Consider the following 21,580-nt stretch of genomic DNA (forward strand, 5'->3'; position numbering starts at 1 on the left):
CTTAATGTTGGATACTTAGTACCTGGCACTTCCTGGTACCAAGTAAGCATTTCAGAAATATTTGTGAGTTGGAAGGATAGTTATCCCTTGTCTTAAAGTGAAAATAATTCCCTTCGGTTATTTAATTATTTGTGGATGAGGATCTCCTTTTCCTTTCTCCATCTCTCTCCTAAAACCTACTTTTCTCTTTTCCTAAAGAGCAAACCTTCCTAACACCCTAAACCTCAAAGTTTCACATGTGTCAGTTACCTATCTGTGTCTTCCTCAATCAAAACCCCATTCCTTCAATGAGGGCTCTTTCTTGCAAAAAAAAAAAAAAAGGAGGAAAATTATCTATTGAAGTAATTTACTTTGTTCCAATAATTACATCAGAACCCTCCTTGGGATGTCTGAATTTTCATGAGAGGAAACCTGTACTTCTACATGATATTTGGTTTCAGGAATATCATGGTAGAAAAGTTGCCAGTGATTTTAAAAGAATTCAGGTAGTTTCAGAAAACTATCGTCTGCTTCCTTTTATGAGAGAGATTCCCTTAGAATTTTTTTTTTTTTGTATGAACCTGTGTTTTGCCCCTTTAAAACCTTGTAAGTGCTCTCTCTATGGGTTTCATCATGGTTATTTTCAAACATCCTTTTTGAGATGTTTCTCTTGCAGGTGAGGCATTTCTGAGTGACATTTCCCATCAGGACTGTAGGTACATCTGACCAACCTCCCCGATTGTCCCACGTCAGTACTGTGAGGGCCAGACCAGGCTCTGTGATCATGGATAGGCATTCCTAGCCAATGAGATTAGTTCTGTTTCACTCAGCATGCTCTTCAGCTAAAAACTCGTATTTTAAGGGCAACTCAAGGAGCAGAGGTTATAGGTATGGAAGTGTAGTTTGGCAAATCAGCAATCCTATTATATGGGAGAGAACCATTTTCAGTGATTTTGGAATCAGGACAAGATATATCTGTACTGAAGGACCTGACATGTCTGAGATAACTGCAGTGGCTCTCTAAAAAGTGGAAACATTCACAAAATAAGGCTGGGTGGATAGGAAATATAGACACTTTCAAATTACTTTAACTTCTCTGGTTTCTTGCCAGATTGATTTCTTTCATTAGGGGAAGTTCCATCTACATACCATTCTAGCCTCAGGAGGTCGGAGACTGATTTAGTGGTCTTAATTTAGGAGCATCCTGAATTTTCAGGAATTTATTGTTTAATATTTGAATGCCCATATGTGACATTTGGATTAATCGACTTGATTTGGGTATAAGTCCTTTGTGAGTTATGCCTCAAGTTGAATTTGAAGCACAGTTTCCAATTAGTGGTGCTACCATCTTGGACATCCAGCCTAGAGGTAACAGATTTGAACACTATTTTCAGCACAGTCTCGATTTAAGGCCCTCAGTAGCTTCCTGTTTGCTCTTTTCTCTCCCTTAATCTCCATAGCCTCACATCAGGACCAGAGACCAAAGGCTTCCTGACCACTTTTCTAACCTCATAACTTTTTATTCTCTGGTCAATACCTTTAACAGAGGCACTACTGCTCTATCCCTACCTCCAGGAGGGAGGTGTGGAAGGATAGGGGAATTTACTATCACTCAGGGACAGGACCAGCACTTGATGGGTGGGATTTAGGGATGAAAATGGTCCTGTGATGTGTGGCAGTCCTATAAATAAAGAATTATTCCCAATGCCAAAAGGACTCTCATTGATAAATGCCATTTTTTAAAATTTCTATCTCTGCCCCCCACCTCCGCCTGTTTATAATTATCTTGCTGCCCTTGCTCATATTCTTTTTCTGCCTTCTTCATGTGTACTAATGCTTACCCTCTCTTCTTTATACCTGTCCCACCTGAGATATCCACTTGGTACTTTCTCTCTGAATCCCCTCTGATTCTATCCGTAAACGCCCAGCATTATTTCTACATCTTCCTCGAAACCTGCCCCAGTCATGCCACTCTGAGCAACCTCTCAACACCATAAATCCCCTTACCATCTATTTTATGCATCACCCCAAGGAGAATCAAGCTCATTTTTTTCCAAACCTTTTACGTGTGCCTGTTCTTCCTCTCTAAACTCCTTGAGAGCGATCATGTGTCTTACACTTTTCCAACTCTGATTTTATCTATTTCTCTAGCCTCCTCTGCACCAGCCAATTAGGTGTACTTTCTCCCAAACATGCTGTGGCAGAGACTGCTGTGTGTTTGTCACAGTCACTGCCATGTCCTCCTGGACACATCGCATTTCCTCCCTTGCAGTTAGCTGTGGTATTTGGACTGAGTTCTAGCCAAAGAAATGTGGGCTAAAGTGAGGTGCATCTGTCACACCTGCATCTGCTCTGTTAAAATTTTCCATATTCAATCAGTCCTCCTCACTCCTCTTTCCCACCCATCAGCTAAAGGAAGAGAACTCTACACACCTAGGAACAGAACCACAAGATGAAGAGTCAGGTTCTCAAATAACTGGACAGAAGCTCCCTCAACTCACTGGGAACCTCTGAGTTTGACTCTATACGAAAAAGGAATACACTTTAATTTTGTTTAGCCGCTGAGATTGTTGCACATTCATTAGAGTAGCAAGCATTATTGTATAACCCACCTGCCATCAGCTTTCTTATCTACATGAGTTTATTTGCATGGTTACCTTTGCCTGGAATGAGTTTCCTCTTCACATTTAAAACTTTTACGCTTTGTCTGATACCTGGACCATTCCTGCCACCTCCAAGGGGCTTTCTACAATTTCACCAATCCAGAGTGACTTCCTCCTCCTTCTCTCTTAAAAGTCACACAAACTGTTTTACCACCCACTCAACAAATATGATACTGCACATATTTTTATTTAGTTTTAATGTGTATATCCTATCTTCTCTGGTAATTTTTAAGATCTTTCAATGGTAGGACCTTTGTCCTGTGCTTCACAGTATTGGGGATGTTATAGGAGCCCAGGAAATATTTGTAAAATGAATGAATTTTTTACATCTCATCCTTTCTTATTGATACATCTTACACTATAATAGTGTGCTCCTTCCACAAGGGATTTTGATGGCGTTTCTTGTTTCTCTGCCTGCTTCTCAGAAATGCTGTCAAAAGAAAATCATACCTTCCCAGTATTCCTTCTCTTTTACACAGTTTACTTTAGTAAACGCTTTAGTAAAACGCTTACTTGTTTGCATTTAATACATGCTAGTTGAGTAAATGATTCTAATTCTTTTCTCTGTATACAGGAAAAATATAGGTAAAGCATCTTAACTCTCCAGTTTGGGGAGATATCAAAACATTGTATCTGATTTCTATGTTTTCTTTGTTATCATGGGAGTAATCACACAGGGCTGGCTGACTGTTGTGAATGAAGTCAATCATGACTCTATCGACTTTCTGTCTAACAAAATAACAGATTCTTCAGTCTGTGACTGTAGTGTGATCATCGCTTATGCTGGTTTCATCTTTGAGTTAATGTATCCTCATGCATATGGTACTTTTCAAATTGGTGGGGTAGTCCAGTGAGACTTTGCTTGCAGGGATTTGCTTGAGGGAAAGCCTACAGAGGCAGAGGCCTTGCCAAGAAATCAAAGGTATTGACTTCGCTCTTCTTTTCTTCCCCACTGGGACTGGAGACCTCAATCGATAGTGGCCATAAAGAAGAGACCCGCAAGTCAAGTGTCAGGAGGCCTGACTTACTCTTCCAGCTTGATTCTCAGCAACGCATTTCTTTCTGCACTGGAAAATGGGTCGATAATATTTGTCACATCTTTTTGGTGTCTTATTAGAGTCAATGAGATAGTGTGCATGTGTGTGTTCTGTCACGTCTGACTCTTCGTGACCCCACAGACTGCAGCCCGCCAGCCTCCTCTGTCCATGGAATTTTCCAGGAAGGAATACTTGAGTGGGTTGCCATTTTCTACTCCTGAGGATTTTTCCAACCCAGGGATCAAACCCACATCTCCTGAGTCTCCTGCATTGGCAGACAAGTTCTTTACCAGTGAGCTACCTGGGAAGCCCTGATATCATAATATCAATTCCCATATAGGTAATTTCTGACTGATGGGCAGATAATAGGCAAAAACTCCCATAACACATTGGTGTTGGAATCTGTTTGAATTGATAATAAACAGATGGCTTAAGTCTCTAGCTAGTCTCAGTTACTTGGATGTAACAGGTGTAGCCCTAATTACAGGTCTACGTCCTTTGCTAAGATCTCTGAGTTTCTTTAAACTCTGAAGGGGACAGATGTTAGTAGAGGAGGGAGAAGCCTCCTGACTGGGAAATTCCTGAGCAGTAAAATGAGAAATTTCTTTCAGTGAGGAGGTGAGCAAGCAGCTAAACTAAGCCTCCAGTGGCTGGTCCAATCAGGGAGAGTCATGGAGGAAAGAGACACATAATGGTTGAGGAGAGGATCAGTGATGGGGGTAGGAAACACTGGTGCCTCCAGGCAAGGTTATATAGATTTATTAACTAATCAGTGTTTTTATTTAAAGACCACCAGTACTTGTCCATAAACTCGCTCATTCACTAATTATTTAATAGGTCTACTCAACTTAAGTGCCTGCTTATTATGGACAATAACCAGACTTGTTTCATGCTGACCCTGTGTATATCAGGGGACAGAGGAAATGTTGTCACAGACGTACCTACTAGAGGATTGTTATCTGACATTAGTTTCTGTTTGGTTCTTTTTTGTTTCCGATTCTGGGGTGTACTTTCATAGCTGCATTAGATATTCATCCCTTTATTCAGTCAATAATTATGTATTAGATGCCCAATACTATCCTAAGTGCTAGAGATATAGAAAAAGTTCACACCCTCATAGAGCTTCCATCCTTGCAGAAGCAGAGAGAGTGCATATGTGGATATATCTGATATGTATATGATTTTAAATAAATAAAATTTTATATATAAACACCAAAATACTGTTCTGACTTCTTCCTACACCAGTTCTCCCTCTCCTTTACAAGTTCTTTCTCTGTTAGCTTTTTAAATATGGCTGTTCCCCAGGGGTTTATTCTCTGCTCTCTCATTTTCTCACTCCATCCACTGTTCCTGGGGCTTTCATCCAGTTATGGGGCTTAAACAATTGCACTTATGCAAATGTCACCTTAAACTGAGTAGTTTCTAAACTGAGCTTGCAAGTCTCAACCTTCGCTAGGATCAATCTGCCTTTCTTTATTAATTCTGCTTCTTGGTTTGTGGAGCATTCCTCTGCCTCTCCACCCAGCCCCTTCCCCTATCAGTCATTCATCCAGTCTTGGTGATTTTGCCCCTAAATAGGTTCTTGTCTTCTCTCCTGGACTCTTACCTCATCTCCTCACCTCTCATCCATGTATCCAAAGTATTCTCTTCATTCTCTCAAGGTTCTTCCTATTCTAAAATGTGGTCATATCACTACTTTGCCATAAACTACAAAGGGTTCCTATCACCTGTAGTATACTGTTATATTCCATGGGAAATCACACAGGACTTTCCCTGTGATGAACCTAGAGTAGTGACTGGTGTGTGGAAGACATATTCATTACTAACTATTAATATAATAACAATCTTATAATGTGATAATTATAATTATATAATAATTATCAATGGCTTTTGTTATGATAAAATTATTTATAATGATAATTAACATATTAGTAATAAAAAGACACCCCCCTCCCAAGCAGTGCCTCTCTACCTAACTGGCCATTGTGTAATTCTAAAGTGCCCTGGCAAAGTGGATATGCCAGAGAAAATATGAGTTTTTCTACTTTGTAAGTTAGTTATAACTAGTTTTGATCATGTGAAAACATGAACAAGCCTATAATGAAAAACAGAAAGTAGTCAGCTCCTGGCTGTGACATAAAGCTCCTGGCCCAGTAATGAGAAAGGCCATAATTTTCCAATCATGCTGCCCAGTCTGCAGCATTGCCACAAGTTAAGCAGATATCAAAACTGAGTGAAGTTATTGACCCTGAAGGGCTCTGTGTCCTAATAAATGCAATATCATATAGCAGAAAATATTCCAGACCAGGAAAAATGTGGGAAGGAAACAGACACTTATTAAGCAGCTATTGGGCATTAAATGTTTTATGTATACCTGCCCATTTAACACTCACAAGTCTATCAATTAACAAATATTATCCTGTTTACTGCTAAGGCAGAGAGGCTTGTAAGTTGTGCCGTTATACAACTAATCAAGTGACCCTGAGCAGACCACTTCACTTAAGCAGCTACTCTCTGTTAGCCTAGTTTGTTCATACCACTCAAGCCAATTCCTCAGGAAATTTCCATACCTGGCCATCTTCACTGTTAATAATTGTACTACAGGGTCTTGCCTTTTATCACTCTTCCCCTGCTCAATTTGTAAACTCCACAGGGAGCTGTATCTCTCTGGTTCACACCTTTGGGACCGAGAGCTAGCATAGCCCCTGGCTTCTAGTAGGTGCTCAGTAAATGCTTGTTTAATTAACTTTCTCATTTTTAAAAAGAGGTACCTGGAGCATGGGACCTGTAAAGTTCCTGTCAGTTCTGTGTTGCTGGTGATAAGGTTCTGACCTGGCCAAGGCAGAGACCTGAGAAGGACTTCATATTTCCCTGCAGCTGATGTTGTAGGAAGAACATGAATTCAGATGCTCTGGGTGTTGGTTTTTGTCAGAATTTCTATTCAGGTCAAGGCCTGGATAGGAAGTAGGGTTTAGTCTCCCTGAAAAAAGATGCACACAGTCCATTTTATTGTATAGAGTTTTACCATGAATCACCACAAAGACGCAGTTGGTGGAAGTGATACAGTAAATACGGAGAAGCCATGAAGATTAAAATAGAATAATAATGATTCTTGGTTTCTAGTTCCTGTCTATGACTTGCCCCTCAGGAGACAAGTCAGGACTGTTCACCATCTAGTCCTAGAAGCTTACCTGGATTCTAATCCTGGCTCTTGAAATTTCAGATTGCTGTTATTCAGTTGCCCAGTCATGTCCAACTCTTTGTGACCCCATGGACTGCAGCACGCCAGGCCTCCCTGTCCCTCACCATCTCCCGGAGTTTGCCCAAATGCATGTCCATTCGGTGATGCCAACCAGCCATCTCACCCTCTGACGCCCTCTTCTCCTTCTGCCCTCAATCTTTCCCAGCATCAGGGACTTTTCCAATGAGTCAGCTGTTCACATCAGATGACCAAAATATGGAGTTTCAGTTTTAGCATCAGTCCTTCCAAGGAGTATTCAGGGTTGATTTTCCTTAAGATTGACTGGTTTGATCTCCCTGCTGTCCAAGGGACTTTCAGAAGTCTTCTGCAGCACCACAGTTTGAAGGCATCAATTCTTCGGCCTTTCACCTTCTTTATGGTCCAGCTCTCACAGCCCAAACACTCATGTTTAAAATGGAGGTAATGTATCTGTTAGATTGAAACATATAAAATTACCATTTTGGTGGGGCAAATGGGTCGGATATTGACAACTTCATATAACTCAACTTAATACATCATAGGATTGTTGTAGGTGAAATGAATAATGCATGTAGAACACTTACCATAATGCCTGTCACAAAAGTACTCAATATACACAAGCCATGATGATCATAATGATTTTTATCTGAGATGGCAACCGAGGTTTTACTGGACTCCTGCCTTTGGTTTAATTTTTCTAAGTGGCACCAATCAAATGATTAACTTTATCTGACCGTATTTTAAGGGTAAAGAGCAAGCAGGTAGTCCCTGAAGCCCACTCTTCCCAGTATGTTGCCTTGGACATAATACTGGACAAGAATTACAGGGGTCTCATGAAAGCAATGGCACCCCACTCCAGTACTCTTGCCTGGAAAATCCCATGGACGGAGGAGCCTGGTAGGCTATAGTCCATGGGGTCACTAAGAGTCAGACACGACTGAGAGACTTCACTTTCACTTTTCCCTTTCATGCACTGGAGAAGGAAATGGCAACCCACTCCAGTATTCTTGCCTGGAGAATCCCAGGGATGGCAGAGACTGGTGGGCTGCCGTCTATGGGGTCGCACAGAGTCAGACACGACTGAAGCGACTTAGCAGCAGCAGCAGCAGCATGTCCCAAATAGACATCTTCATGCTCCAAAGACACTTGTGAACATATTCCCAGAGCTTCTCCATATACTGAGTGATCACCTTGAAGGCTTGACCTCATGCTACCCACTTTGTATTGCTGTGACCCCAACTGAGTCATTTAATATTTCAGTGCCATGTCATTTAATATTTGTTTCATTTTCAAACAAATACTCATTTGAGTATTTCCTTGGTTTTAGGCAACAATGTGCTGCTTTCACAAACAAAACTTTACCCTTACGGTAATGTTGTCATTCATTATTAATTCATTCCACACATATTTATTGAACACCTATTAGATGTCAAAGATTAAATTAGTCAATGGATAAAATGGTGACTAAATGAAAGATAATTCCTGGGAGCTAAAACAGACATTAAAAGCATACCCTCATGTAAGTAAACAGGCTCCCCAGGTGGCTCAGTGGTAAGGAATCTGCCAGCCAAGGCAGGAGACACAGGAGACATGGGTTTGATCCTTAGGTTGGGAAGATCCTCTGGAGGAGGAAATGGCAACCCCCTCCAGTATCTCATGGACAGAGGAGCCTGGTGGGCTACAGTCCACGGGGTTGCAAAGAGTTGGACATGACTTAGCATTCGAGCATGCACATCTACATATACAAGTAAATAGAAAATTGGAATTGTGTGAAGTAGTATGAATGGTATTATGGTAGCAAGAAATATAGAACTTTTTAAAAATTAATTTTTATTGGAGTATAGCTGCTTTATGGCATTGTGTTAGTTTCTACTGCACAGCAAAGTCAATCAGCTATACATATACCCATTCTTTTTAGGATTTCCTTTCCATTTCAGTCACCACAGAACACTGAGTAGAGTTCCTTAGGCTATGCAGTAGGTTCTCACTGGTTGTCTGTTTTATGCATAGTATCAGTAATACATACACGTCAATCCCAATCTCCCAGTTTATCCTACCCCCGCTTCTCCCTACCCTGGTGTCCATACATTTGTTCTCTACATCTTTGTCTCTAAGAAACATAAAGTTTGACCTAGTTGTATGAGGGCTTCTCAGGTGACTCAGCAGTAAAGAATCTGCCTGCCAAGCAAGAGATGTGGGTTTGATCCCTGCATTGGGAAGATCCCCTACAGAGGGAAATGGCAACGTACTCCAGGATTCTTGCCTGGGGAATCCCATGGACAAAGAAGCCTGGCAGGCTACAGTCCATGAGGTTGCAAAGAGTCAGATACAACTCGGCGACTAAACAACAAAGGATGTAGGACAGATGCTGATGACTAGCACTTACAACGCCTTTGAAAGGATTAAATATTGTTGTCTAGGACATGTGGTTCTGTGCCAGAATATAGGGATTAGAGAATGGAGTGTGGATCACTTGCATTCATAACTTGTCCCCCAGCCAGATGCTCTTGTGTATGGTGAAACCTACACAAATGTATGGGAAAGCTTGTGTCAAGGGGCTTTCTGGAGGAAATAGTGTTGGAACTCTTGTTATCTGAGATGGGTAGAAACTAACTGTAAATATGAGAAGATGCATATTTGTATTCAGTAGCATTGAGAGTTGGAGTAGTGCTAGAGGCAAAGAAAATTGTGTGTGCAAAAACCCTGTGGCAGGAAAAACAGGATTTACTTAAAAAAAATCCAATGAAACTAGAGTTCATGGAGTAATGAAGGGCAAAGTGACAAGTAAAACCCAAGAAATAAGCAGAGACCAGAATCTGTGGGCCTTGCAAGAATATACAATGGAGAAAAGACAATCTCTTTAACAAGTGGTGATGGGAAAACTGCTCAACCACTTGTAAAAAAGTGAAACTAGAACACTTTGTAACACTATACACAAAAATAAACTCAAAATGGATTAAAGATCTAAAAGTAAGAGCAGAAACTGTGAAACTACTAGAGGAAAACATAGACAAAACACTCTCCGACATAAATCACAGCAGGATCCTCTATGACCACCTCCCAGAGTAATAGAAATAAAAGCAAAAATAAACAAATGGGACCTAATTAAACTTAAAAACTTTTGCACAATGAAGGAAACTATAAGCAAGGTGAAAAGACAGCCTTCAGAATGGGAGAAAATAATAGCAAATGAAGCAACTGATAATTAATCTCAAAAATATACAAGCAGCTCATGTAACTCAATACCAGAAAAATAAATGACCCAATCAAAAAATGGGCCAAAGAACTAAACAAACATTTCTCCAAAGAAGACATACAGATGGCTAACAAACACCTGAAAAGATGCTCAACATCACTCATTATCAGAGAAATGCAAATCATAACCACAATGAGGTACCATCTCACGCCAATCAGAATGGCTGCTATCAAAAAGTCTACAAACAATAAATGCTGGAGAGGGTGTGGAGAAAAGGGAACCCTCTTACACTGTTGGTGGGAATGCAAACTAGTACATCCACTATGGAAAACAGTGTGTAGATTCCTTAAAAAACTGGAAATAGAACTGCCATATGACCCAACAATCCCACTGTTGGGCGCACACACCAAGGAAACCAGAATCGAAAGAGACATGTGTACTCCAATGTTCATCGCAGAACTGTTTATGATTGCTAGGAAGTGGAAGCAATCTAGATGTCCATCGGTAGATGAATGGGTAAGAAAGCTGTGGTACATATACACAAAGGAATATTACTCAGCTATTAAAAAGAATGCATTTGAATCAGTTCTATTGAGGTGCATGAAACTGGAGCCTATTATACAGAGTGAAGTAAGTCAGAAAGAAAGACACCAATATAGTATATTAACACATATATATAGAATTTAGAGAGATGATAACAATGACCCTATATGTGAGACAGCAAAAGAGACACAGATGTAAAGAACGGACTTTTGGACTCTGTGGGAGAAAGCGAGGGTGGGTTGATTTAAGAGAATAGCATTGAAACATGTATATTACCATATGTGAAATAGATCGCCAGTCTAGGTTTGATGCATGAGACAGGGAGCTCAGGGCTGGTGAACTGGGATGACCCAGAGGGATGGGATGGGGAGGAGGGTTCAGAATAGGGGACGCATGTACATCCATGGCTGATTCATGTGAATGTATGGTAAAAACCACTACAATATTGTAAAGTAATTTGCCTCCAATTAAATAAATTAATTAAAAAAAAAAAAAAGAATTTGTGGGCCTTGGAAGGGATTTTGGCCTCCATCGTGAAGGCAATGAAGAGTCATGTAACTCTTTTTAGTAGATGACAGTAACAGAATTACATTTTTGTTTTTCAGGATTATTTTGGATGTGAAGAGGAAAATGGATTGGAGAAAGTTGGCAATGGTGCATACAGGGCAGTCAGTTTGGATGATGCTACAGGTGAGAAATGATAGTAGCTTATAATCGTGTGGCATTCAAGGAGATGGGAAAATTGTACATTTCAATACATACCAGGAGGTAAACTTGATAGAGTTGCTGATTGATTGAATATTGGGGACATGGAGAGGAAACAGTCAAGGATAATGCCAAAGGTTTTGGCTTGTGGAATGGCATGGATGCTGAAGTCATATCTTGTGATAGAGAATCCTTGAAAAAGCCCGTGTTGTACAGGAGAGAGGCTGAGGTGGCATCCAAGTGGAATTATCAGATAGGTCATAAGACATATCAGTAGATTAGAGGAGAGAGATGTGTCAAAGACAGACATTTCTGAGGTGACTTTACAAAAGTAGCAATTAAAATCATAGGCATGATTGAGATCACCAAGGAATAAAACATAAATAAGACTAGAAGGCTTCAAAATGAGCCTGCAGGAATTCCAAACTTGCTGGCCAGGTGGGTGAAGATAAAAATTCTTACGTTCATTTTCCAGAAACTATGGTTCAGAAAATTTGAGTAATTTGCCCAAGGCAAGTGGCTAGCAAATGGTGAAGGTGGAATTTAAATCTGTATTCTTTATATTCCAGAACTCTCATTCACCTATTATATCACAGTTTTCAGTTTTTAAGCAGTTTTTGAAAACTTTGAAGACTATTCCCATTATTTGATTCAGCATTGAATAACTATTTTCTTCAATACAGCTGTCTTTAAAAGTAGCCTAAAAGAAACACATAGCTGAGAGTGAGGAGAAAAAGACAAAGTGGGTGCTCTAAAGAAGGATAAAAACCAAACTCTACCAGCCCCTGGGAGCCGAGAATTCACCAGCCTAACATAATTAGGTGTTCACTTAACACTCAGTGATTAAATGACTTTACACCAACTTCTTTATGAGAGAAAAAAAATTAGTGTGAGGTGCAGCAGATACCTCCAGGCTCTTTCACAAAACCTGCCATGATGGCTGGAGTCTGCTGCTGGCTCCTGCTGTGTTAGTAACTGCACTCTCACACCTCCGTGGGACATGCTGGCACTCCTCTCTCCCTGTCTCAGGTCAAAAAGCTGAAAAACGGGTCCCAGCAAATTCTGGTTATGAGGTGCTGAACTTCTGCTGCGTCTGTTGTAGGTGGCATCCCCTGGCAGTGGATGACATGGGAATAAGTCCAAAAGTCTAGCTTTGTGAAATAAGCTAGAACTTAGAAAATTTGGGGAAGAGCTTTCTAGGTCGATTCTGTCCTGGGATGACTGGGTGGCATGGGTTGTATCTTATAGATTCCTTTAGATTTCTCTCTCTCCATAATTAGAGGCCAGGAGGAGATTCTGACATGGAAACAGCACTAAAAGGAAAACCGAAAAGAAGGGTTTAAATGACATGGCTCCATAGACTCATAGGCCAGGAGGACTGAAAATTTCACTTTAATTTTTTAAGGGCATGAAAGTGATTCATGCAATCCAAATGCCAGGCAAACTCAAACAAGGTATTCTTACCTACCCAGTTCAGTTTAGTTCAGTCACTCAGTCATGTCTAACTCTTTGCAATCCCATGGACTGCATTAGGCCAGGCTTCCCTGTCCATCACCAATACCCACCCACTTACATAAATGAAATTTAAGGTTTTAAATGTCTTACCTAGAAGCGGGGCACTTGAAAAGACTCCAAGTTAGGAAAAATTTGGGGCTGCATAGAAATTGATTGCAGACAAAGGTGTCCCTTCTGGGATAGCCACTTCATATTCCTTGTTTTGTAGAAGTTCTAATTAATATTTAGCTATCATGGAAACTTCTTCTACTTCCAAAAGCTCACAGGGATCAGGAAGTGGCCTCTACCTAAATTGATCAGTTTTCATCTGGTAATGGTGACTCTCTTTGGCTTACCAAAAAAGCAATAACTTGTAGATCTCAGAACATGGAAATGACTGGGAGCATTGGGCTATTGTTCATAGCTTTTAGATTCCTATGACACTTCTCAGTTTCTCTAAAATGATGGTGTGGGTGGAATGAAGCAATGAAGAAAGCATTGAGTGTGGAGTCCAAGAATCTTAAATTTCAGTCCTTATCCCACAATTTGCCAGGTGTGTGACCTTGGCTAAGTCTTCTAATTTAGCTAACCAAACGTGTTGATTCTAACTAGAGGGCTTGGCCACAGCCGAATAATTGGTCTTCCAGGCTTTTTCAAAGAATCTGTAATTTTTCCCTAAGGGCAGTGGGAGCTAGGGGATGATCTTGAGCCAGAAAGTAGCATAGGTAGGTGTGTATATTAGAAAGATCTCCCTGGTGTCAGGTGGATTGGGTGGAGATGAGGATAGATACAGAAAAACAACAGGAAACGTCTGCAATTTTCTAAGCAAGATATATGAATGAAAAAATTAGGAAAATGGTAACAAACATAGAAAGAAGGTGATCGATATGAAACATTAAGAAAATAGGAAAGAAAGACATAGTGGAAGTTGATATGTGCCTAAGGGAGGAAAAATGACTTCCAGATTTCTGGTATGTGCTACTCTATAGATTAAGCTGCTTTCACTGAGCTAATAAATAAAGGGAAAGGGTCAGGCTTTATGTTGGATGACAGTGAATTTCTTGGGAGAAAGCTCAATTTGAGTTTCATATAAAAGATTTTAGATGGACATGTGTGGTGAACAGCTCTGGTACAAACCAGGAGAGAGTAAGAGGTAAGGCTTTTGAAGCCAAATATTTATACATAGTAGATGAAGCTGTGAACGCAGATAAATCGCACAGAGAGGGCACTCACAATAAAAAGAGGACTGAGAACGGAACCCTCTGGGAACATCAAGCACTTAAGAGGCAGATGGTAAGAGGGGAGCCAGGAAGTACAATAAGTAATTATCAAAGCAAGTAAAGGGCAATCAGAAGAAAGAATAAAGTAAAACAGAAAAAAAAAAAGAGAGAGAAGAAAAAGGTCATAAGGAACCCTGGAGAAGAAAAAGCTTCAAGGAAAGCGTGGCCATTAGTGTCAAAGTCACTAGACAACTAACTATGATAGGGACCCAAAAACAGTTGCCTGGAATGAGTTGAAAAGATGGAATAAGAATTATGTGCAGGCATTGTATAAGTTCGCTTATTAAAGGAAAATAGCTTATAGATAATAAGTGGTGGGATAAAGGAAATTGTTTTTTTTCAGCTAGAAGAGACTTGAGTCTATTTCTATCCTCACAAACTAGGAAGAAATGGCCAGAATGAAAGAGAAATTGGATAGAGGAGCCTATAGATGTGGTCAGAGTCTTAGAGGTTGAGTGACTGGAACCCTGTTGAAGGGAGACGGCTAAACTTTAGGCAGGTTCTTTTCTTCCTTTGAGACCAGTAAGAGGGAGATAAGAAAGGTGGTTTGATTATTTGTGAAGGGGTGGGTAAGAGCTCATGGAAATTCTCAGTGATCATTATTGTTTTTGTGATGTGAGAAATAAAGTCAGATTCAAAGAGTGTGGGAAAAAAGGGCTAATTATGTGTTCAAGGAATCTGGTAGTTTGTACTAGCTGTGAATTCAACAGACCCAGACCAGGGAAATATTCAAAGATTAAAGGACATCAAGGAAGATCCAGCTGAAATTTAAGGCCTTATCTCAAGGGTGGCATCAGTCTAGAGAATAGTGATTTTTCTCCATTAGTACATAGCTACTAAAGTATAAGAACGCAGAATGTGAATGTTTGGATTGACCTATGATAGGGATTTGCTTTGGAACCAAGGTGGAAGGAGTTCAAATTGTAAGCCAGGGAATTGTTGATTGATGAACCGTAGAATAGAGGGTCTATGTGAAAGGATGGAAGTCCACAGAACAGACCTGGCGGGCCTGGAGTAAAGTGAGGGAAAAAGAGAGAGAGATATTTTGAAGGTTGAGGTTAAAAAAAAAAAAATGGAATTTAAAATTTGGCATGAGGCAGAGCTGGATGTGTCAGAGCAAGGCAGTAGGAATGGATTGCTAAGTGAAAAGGGATTGAGGATACCTGCATCAAGGTTATTGATCTGATTGTCCACAAATGAAGGAATATAGGATCATGACAGGGGCATGGGTAAAGAGAAAAATTGCTGATATATTATATAAAGTTGAGGATGTTACCTGCAAATAAATGAATTATAGTGTTAGAGTTTTATATGGGATCCCATAAACAGAATCCTTTGTTCAATCTCAGGTTGAAGCCAATTAAGAAAGACAAGAGTTAAAACAGGTGAGAATCAAAAAGGTGATCTTTATCACTGATAAAATTAATTTTCAAAAATGTAGCTTATATCTGCCCATAAGTCTACTGTCCAATAATATTGAACCCTAGGCTGAGATACCCAGGCTTAGAAAACTCTGAACCTCTACAGGTTTCTTCTAGGGAATGAGACGCAGACCCCTCTCATATGATCAGAAATTAGGAAAGAAGATATGCTCTTTGAAAGTAGATGAGATTCTGAAAGGAGAGGGACAGAAAGAGACAGATCTAGGCATGCCTATATCCTTGGCCAGACTCATAAATCATTTAGGTCATCCAACTTCACGAAGGCAGAAGAAAGGGTCTAGGAGTATAAAACTAGTGATACTTTTCCGCATGAAAGGAAGTATAAGGATTAGAAACAGATTTTTACCTCTTATGTCTTGAATCAGAAAATGACATCATCCTAGGTGTTCCAAGTAGAAAGAAAGACTTTAAAAAAAATTGAAGCAGTTACATACAGTAAACGTGCAGAATAGAATTCTAGGAAACTTCTCATCAGCCTTGTAGAAAGGAGTGACAATGGTGAGATGTTTTAGAGCAATTCAGCACATGAGCATATGCCACCTAATATATAGCATGAAGAAACCGATGCAGATGGCAGTTGGATTATATGTCAAAAGAAAATTCTGTGGTATAACACTGAAGTGGTAGAGGGAAGCCAGGAGGACAAAGATTCCTTCTCAGGGCCCGATGACACATATGGTGTGGGAGAGTGAGTACCTTCTGTTTTGAACTGAAAGTGAAAACATGGCTTTTGAAGACAGCCTTATTTCCATTTAGTAAGAAATTGAAAGGCTGAAAAGGTAGAGGTTTTCATTTTCCATGAAATGTGGACCCCAGTGTGCACAATGAAAACAAGAGAGTGAAGAGAGTACACGTCAGTGATTTAAAAAAAAAAAAAAGAGAGAGCAAGAGGTGGAATAGAGATATCAATGTTGTTAGCTTTTTCCATGAGATGGGAAAGACAAGGCTGGTTCAGCTTGGCTCCAACCAACAAGTGGATGCTCACAGGGCATCCATGTGGCTCCACTGAAGGGGAGATTGATATGATCTTTGTCAGGGATATCTTGGTTGTAAAAAATACAATCCTCTCCAGCTAAAGAAAGGGATTAGAGAAAATTTATAAAACCTGGGCACAAAAAAGAAAGTTCGGTCTCAAGAGCTGGAAAAAACCTAGACTACTCTGTCTGTCTCTCTCTGAAACAAGTATTCCCACTGACATTTTGATCAGCACATCTACTTCATTCTTTTCTCTGTCAACACAAGTTTTATCTGCCTTGGCATGAAGCAAGTACATGGGATAGACATGCATCTAAGAAGTTCCCGCAACACAGGCAGAGTCTAAAAGAAAAGTACAGATCCTGGAACAGTGAGGACACATGAAAAAGCAAGATGAGAGATAAGGTCTTATCTATTCCATTATCTCTACTTCCTAGGATTAATTTATCCCTCTTCTCTAAGGTTGTAATGAGAATCACATGAGAGAAATTTATAAAAGTAGAACATAAATATAAGGTATCTATTGAGATTGGATCAGGTAATTATCAATCCAGAAAACATGAATTCTTCTGTGTTCTACCCTGAGTTGTTTTTGAGTTTCCAGTCTTTTTCTTGGCCTCAATTATTGGGAATCTTTTGGAGATACATATATACATGCTTCAGTCCATGGGGTCATAAAGAGTCAAGCATGACTTAGTGACTGAACAACAGCAATAAAATTTTGCTTCCAGAAAAACATCTACTTCTGCTTTATTGACTATGCCAAAGCCTTTGACTGTGTGGATCACAACAAACTCTGGAAAATTCCTAAAGAAAAGGGAATACTAGGCCACCTGACCTGCCTCCTGAGAAATCTGTATGTAGACCAAGAAGCAAGTTAAAACTGGACATGCAACAACAGACTGGTTCCAAATCAGGAAAGGAGTACATCAAGGCTGTATATTGTCACCCTGTTTATTTAACTTACATGCAGAGTACATCATGAGAAATGCTAGACTGGATGAAGCACAAACTGGAATCAAGATTGCCAGGAGAAATATCAATAACCTCAGATATGCAGATGACACCAGCCTTATGGCAGAAAGTTAAGAACTAAAGAGCCTCTTGATGAAAGTGAAAGAGGAGAGTGAAAAAGTTGGCTTAAAACTCAACATTCAGAAAACTAAGATCATGGCATCTGGTCCCATCACTTCATGGGAAATAGTTGGGGAAAGAGTGAGAGACTTTATTTTGGGGGGCTCCGAAATCACTGCAGGTGGTGACTGCAGCCATGAAATTAAAAGACACTTACTCCTTGGAAGGAAGGTTATGGCCAACCTAGATAGCATATTTAAAAGCAGAGACATTATTTTGCCAACAAAAGTCCGTCTAGTCAAGGCTATGGTTTTTCCAGTCGTCATATGTGGATGTGAAAGTTAGACTGTGAAGAAAGCTGAGCGCCGAAGAATTGATGCTTTTGAACTGTGGTGTTGGAGAAGACTCTTGAGAGTCCCTTGGACTGCAAGGAGATCCAACCAGTCCATCCTAAAGGAGATCAGTCCTGGGTGTTCATTGGAAGGACTGATGTTGAAGCTGAAACTCCAATACTTCAGCCACCTGATGCAAAGAGCTGACTCATTTGAAAAGACCCTGATGCTGGGAAAGATTGAGGACAGGAGGGGAAGGGGACAACAGAGGATAAGATGGTTGGATGGCATCCTCGACTCAATGGATATGAGTTTGGGTAGACTCCGGGAGTTGATGATGGACAGGGAGGCCTGGAATGCTGCAGTTCATGGGGTCACAAAGAGTTGGACACGACTGAGCAACTGAACTGAACTGAAGACAGCATATTAAAAAAGAGACATTACTTTGCCACCAAAGTCTGTCTAGTCAAAGCTATGGTTTTTCCAGCAGTCATGTATGGATGTGAGAGTTGGACTATAAAGAAAGCTGAGCACCGAAGAATTGATGCTTTTGAACTATGGTTCTGGAGAAGACTCTTGAGAGTCCCTTGGACAGCAAGGAGATCCAGCCAGTCCATCCTAAAGGAAATCAGTCCTGAATATTCATTGGAAGGACTGATGCTGAAGCTGAAACTCCAGTACTTTGGCCATCTGATGCAAAGAGCTGACTCATTTGAAAAGGCCCTGATGTTGGGAAAGATTGAGGGTAGGAGGAGAAGGGGACGACAGAGGATGAGATAGCTGGATGGCATCACTGACTCAATGGATATGAGTTTGAGTAAACTCCAGGAGTTGGTAATGCACAGGGAGGCCTGACGTGCTGCAGTCCATGGGGTCATAAAGAGCCAGACATGACTGAGCAACTGAACTGAACTGAACTTAATCACTTCTTTTTCTGGTCTATATCACCATGATAACTATGTCTTGATTTTTACACTCTAGCTTTTATATGTGTTGATAGGCTCAAATTAAATTCTTATTTAGGGTCATTAACCAAGATGTCTACTGTATTCTGAGTATAGCAGGACCCCTACTTTCTCTATCACTAGGTAGAAGAAATGATCCTCAAAGCCCTATTAACCTCTTGGTGGACTTTAGGCTTTTGAGTCTTAAACAAGTAGTTCATAGTCCTCACTATGTAGTGGTTCACAAAGCAACTGATGATTTCTATGTTCCCTTGCCAGAGTCCACATGGTGATCAGGATCCTGCCCAATTCCTGAACAGTACCATTTCTGCCTTTTCCACACTGCAAACATTAGAGCCCTGATGGAAGTTTAGACAACTCTTTTCATGAAGAATGGAAAGGTATCCTGAGACAGTGCAAAGTGAGAGGATCAAGAATTGGGAAACTTACATCACTAACTCATTCTCATAACATACCAGGGATAGATGGTCTCTGTCTCATAGTTTGAGTGTTTGGAGGGAGATCCACATGCATATGCCCTCTCTCGACAACTCTCTGTTTCCCCAATTTAGTCTTGTTCTCTTTATGTGTCACTTTTCAAGGTTTTCTCCCCAAATGTGGGGAAGCCAATCTGCTCTTTCAGAAAACCCATGAGAAAGAAGTCTAGAGTCTCTGTGTCTACTTGAGTTTTGGAAACATCAGTATTCCAGATTTCAGGTAGATAAGTAGATTCCTTCCTCTGTCCTGAGGTTTGCTGACTCTGAGTAGGGACAGACTGAACAGAGAAATAGTGAGAAGGATGATTTGCTTGTGGTTCTAACTCTCCACTCCTGACGACTGGGAATTTCCCAAATGCAAACATTTCTTGATAGAGCTAGTTGAAGAAAATCAGTTTATTCCCTGAAAGAGGAAAGTATGTTCTTCCTGTTGACATGACTTTAAACCTATATCTTGAGAAATAAAAATCCTGATAGTACTTTTAAGGAATATATGATTACTTTTTGAGCCTATTTTTATTACAAAGAGCCTTCACATTGGTGGAAAATAGCATCTGAATCTTATATGATGAAAATGCGACTCCAAATAGATTCTTTTTGATCCCCAAATTTCTTCTCTGATAAAAGAAAGCTTGTTCTGCCACATTAAGATTCATATTATATCTGCTGTGTATGTGTGATTGTCATCAGATATCTTGACCTGTCCCTAATAGGTGAATCTTACTGTGCAGGACTCCACCATGTGGCTTTGTAGCACAAAAGACAGAATCACTTCTGTGGCACTGGAGTGAAGCCATGGCTAGCTAGTTTTGAAAAAGCTTGATCCTCCACCACTACTCTAAACGATGTACTTTCTCATACTTTGTCTCTGTTCCTCTTGTAGTTAAGTAGGATAAATGTGTTCTATATTCAGTAGTGTCTGGAATACTCTCCTTTAATCTGCTGGAATGATCTAATGGAGAGGTGAAAGAGATTAAAAGAGAAGAAAGCAGGGAGGGAAAAGGAAAGAAAATTAAAGACCTAAGGATTTGAGCTATTTTGTCACTGGGAATTGCATTGAAATTGAAGGAATTGCAAGTTTTAACCAATGAACTGAAAGAAAGTTTACTCTAAAATGCAAAGATGATATGCCTCATGGTAGATAAAATTGTGTGTGTTTATTATGACCTGGACATTTTATGAGAAGGATAGGAACTTGAGGGCCACTTCCCTGCCCATAGACATGTTAGATAATATCAGACTTTAAAAAACAAAATTTGTAATATTGTTCTGGCCCTAAAGTCATGTAATTCTAGCGACAAGACTTACTAAGAAAACATACAGAGAACATCACAAGTGGGTCATATTAGGCTTTATGTAATCTGGAGCCAAAATACAGAATATAAGCTGTGGGATGACAGAAGAGAGCAACTCAAGTGGAGGTGGCCCAGTTTTTATCCTTAAGATGCAGGATCATTCATCAGAGAACTACATCTCTTGGCTCAGCTGTGGCTTCATTGATTCCTTTTCCTATGGGCTGGTAGTTCTGTTTTTCATCTGTCAACTGCTGCTGCTGTTACAGATATGGTAGCCAAGACCCATGGGTAATTCCTCCTCTTTACACTCTACTGTTAACAAGAATACTAGGTTTCTGACCTTTTTCTTTTTTACTAACTTGCTTCCTATACACCTTCAGCCATTTCAACTTCTTGTTCCTTTTTGGTTTTGAACTGTTTACTCCAGGGCTTACGATCAGCAAGATCATACTCAAAGAATAAGAGAAAAAGAGAAGGCTAAAGTTCAATGCCTTTGCATGTAAGCTCCTGAATACAGTTTCAGGATATTTCAAATATTCTATTCTGAACAGTGTGTAATGGTAATTGATAGTGCTGAAACTGAACAGTAGTTTTAAATGGATATCAACAGGATGAGAAGATACTACCTGTTCCCTATTCAGTTCCTAATTCTCTACCAGTCCTCCTCTCTTGGTTGCACCAAGGCTGCTCTCTCTTCCAATTGATGGTTAAGCCTATCCCTCTGCTCCTCTCGCATACTTTATGGACAATGTCTTTGCTATCTGCAGCTGTCAGGAGGATGTGGAGTAGGGAGTATGGCTCAATGAATACACAAATGTGCAGCTGGACCACAGCCCCTTCCAGAAGGTGGCTGGAATATAAATCAGTGAACTTGTACTTCTCAAGTAACTGGCTGCCATTGGAG

General features: G+C 40.2%; 1 long non-coding RNA gene across 12 annotated transcripts in view; it reads left to right on the forward strand.

Annotated features, from left to right (window-relative positions):
• The window catches only part of LOC145507395 (uncharacterized), a 721,493-nt gene that overhangs the window by 427,722 nt on the left and 272,191 nt on the right, over positions 1-21,580 (forward strand). For 9 of the 12 annotated variants that reach the window (XR_014054819.1, XR_014054810.1, XR_014054815.1 and 6 more), the window contains one exon: positions 11,244-11,328. This is a non-coding gene — a long non-coding RNA (uncharacterized LOC145507395). Of the gene's footprint in view, positions 1-11,243; positions 11,329-19,163; positions 19,286-21,580 lie in introns of all 12 variants that reach the window. The other 3 variants (XR_014054820.1, XR_014054821.1, XR_014054829.1) reach the window with 1 other exon arrangement.

This window comes from Giraffa tippelskirchi, chromosome 5, assembly GCF_054371585.1.
Source record: "Giraffa tippelskirchi isolate mGirTip1 chromosome 5, T2T-mGirTip1v1.2.pri, whole genome shotgun sequence".
Taxonomy (NCBI): domain Eukaryota; kingdom Metazoa; phylum Chordata; class Mammalia; order Artiodactyla; family Giraffidae; genus Giraffa; species Giraffa tippelskirchi.